This window comes from Capsicum annuum, unplaced genomic scaffold (genome assembly GCF_002878395.1).
Source record: "Capsicum annuum cultivar UCD-10X-F1 unplaced genomic scaffold, UCD10Xv1.1 ctg47982, whole genome shotgun sequence".
Classification (NCBI taxonomy): domain Eukaryota; kingdom Viridiplantae; phylum Streptophyta; class Magnoliopsida; order Solanales; family Solanaceae; genus Capsicum; species Capsicum annuum.
In genome coordinates this window covers 1-1,961 of record NW_025855662.1, presented here as the reverse complement: position 1 = coordinate 1,961, position 1,961 = coordinate 1, and the positions used below count along the sequence as shown (strand labels likewise).

The following is a 1,961-nucleotide window of genomic DNA, read 5'->3' as shown; positions in this document are numbered from 1 at the left end:
AAATTAGATACTTAAAATAGAAATAAGAGAAATTTCGAGAACATACACTAAACGGGATAAAAAGCTATAATCAACTATACCGCTTTGCTCTCATAAACTAATGGTCCCAGCTCGACTATTTTCTCATCTGATGGAGTAGCACCTCCAATTTCAGTTATTGCAGCATCTTTCTTGACATTCTGCATTTTAGGCACAACATAGAGCACAAAGGACAAAAGCAAACCTCATTTGAATTTGGAGCATATTCTTCACCTATTAGCAGTTGACTAACAACTGCACTACAAAATTGTTAGATCAACATCCAACATAACAGCTACGAAAAGCTTTCTTGGGGTTTTAACCAGTAACCAGTAGTAATTAACTAATCACATTAGTATTTATTTCAGAAGGAAGAAGTACCTCTCTATTCTCTGAAGAAAATCCATCACCATACACTACTGTATCTTGAGTTGTAGTAGTCTCAGAACTACAGAAAAATTGAATTCCAAATAAGAAGCAACACAAACAAGAGGCAAATTTATAACATATAAATCTAAAAACATACACCAGTTGCGCGACAGAATTTCCCAAGGTTACTGCTATTCTAATTTTCTCTGAATTAGCAACAGCTGGCGAAGCAGGTTCTAAAGAATTCTTCATTTTGACTGTTTCAATCATCGGAGAAGTAACCTTACCAGATAAAATTGATGATTCTGAAGCCACGTTGATGTATCTGCCCTCTGTCCCAATGAAAATAGCATGAAAGCAGGTCAAGTCAAAAAATGGAACATAAACAATACCCTGAGAGTAGAAATCAGTAACTTCCAGCAGTACAATACTGGATGGAAATGTTAGAATATGAATGATATAATGTCCCACATGGAAAAAGACTAGAATGTACTGTGTAGAATATAACTACAAACAGGGTGGAAACATTGCCAAGCTGCGGTCGAGCTACAGCTATCCAAGGGTGATCAACTGAACAACATTCGCCTGATAATCGTATTTTATATATATATATATATATATATATATATATAGAGGTATAATTATATCTTTTCAAAGTATTTTTTAATGAACACCCTTGACACAAAATATATTTTCTATTGTGACACGTTTGAAACTCATAAACTACAGTTATGCTTTATGTCGATGAATCAATTTCTGAACATGTGTTTTTTGTCCCAATTAGCTCTTGCAAAAGAGCTAGTAACTAGTATGCCATGTATAAGAATTTTGTTAAAATAAACTTGAAGGTAAACTTATAAAGTGGTTGTTATACTAGGTATCTTGCATGGGGCAGAGTGTTTGGCTGGCCAAGAGCTCGCATGTTTGAAAGATAAATGTCGCAGAAATGAGGATGTTGAGATTGGTGTATGGGTATACTAGGAGAGATAGATGAATGACTAAAGAAGTGACCACACCATACGGGGTTAGCCTCTAGAGATCTATTAAATCTATTAGACACTAGTGGAATGAAGTTAAAAGCAACTTAAAGGTTAAAGTGATGGATAGAAATAACACTAGGTTCTAGAAGGATAATTGACATGAGGATGGGAATATGGAAGTGATTTTTCCAGATATCTACAACTTGGTATTTTTTAAATAGAGGATTATAGCAGAATTATGGACACCACATGGGTGGAACTTCAATTTCAGAAGGCAACTTAATGTCCGGGAGGTAATGAGAGTAGTTGAATTTTTTAATACCATGGACTTATTCAATGGACTGCAGACAGTGAAGGACGTACTATGTTGGATAGGAAATTAAGAAGGAATGTTCAGTGTCAACAAAGCCTACAATATGATGAACCAAATAACTGGGCTTTGATACCATTTGTAGGGGGGTGCGGATCTATGCGGATAACTAACTTATGTAATAGATCTATTATATTTATAATGAATCTATTTTTCTTTGTGCATGGATATTTCTTAAATTTTGTTTCAATATCTTTTAATGATTTATTCTTTTCGTAAGATGT

At 34.4% G+C, this 1,961-nt stretch overlaps 1 long non-coding RNA gene across 2 annotated transcripts; it reads right to left on the bottom strand.

Annotated features, from left to right (window-relative positions):
• Positions 1 to 6: 6 nt before the first annotated feature.
• On the bottom strand, positions 7 to 1,658 carry LOC124892506. Of its 2 annotated transcripts, XR_007050288.1 has the most exons (4): positions 1,262 to 1,658; positions 547 to 719; positions 400 to 466; positions 7 to 179 (listed from the first exon to the last, which is right to left on the bottom strand). It is a non-coding gene; the product is annotated as an uncharacterized LOC124892506 (long non-coding RNA). The 2 variants fall into 2 exon arrangements; XR_007050287.1 differs by having other exon boundaries at positions 7 to 466; positions 1,262 to 1,657.
• Between the last annotated feature and the right edge of the window lie 303 nt (positions 1,659 to 1,961).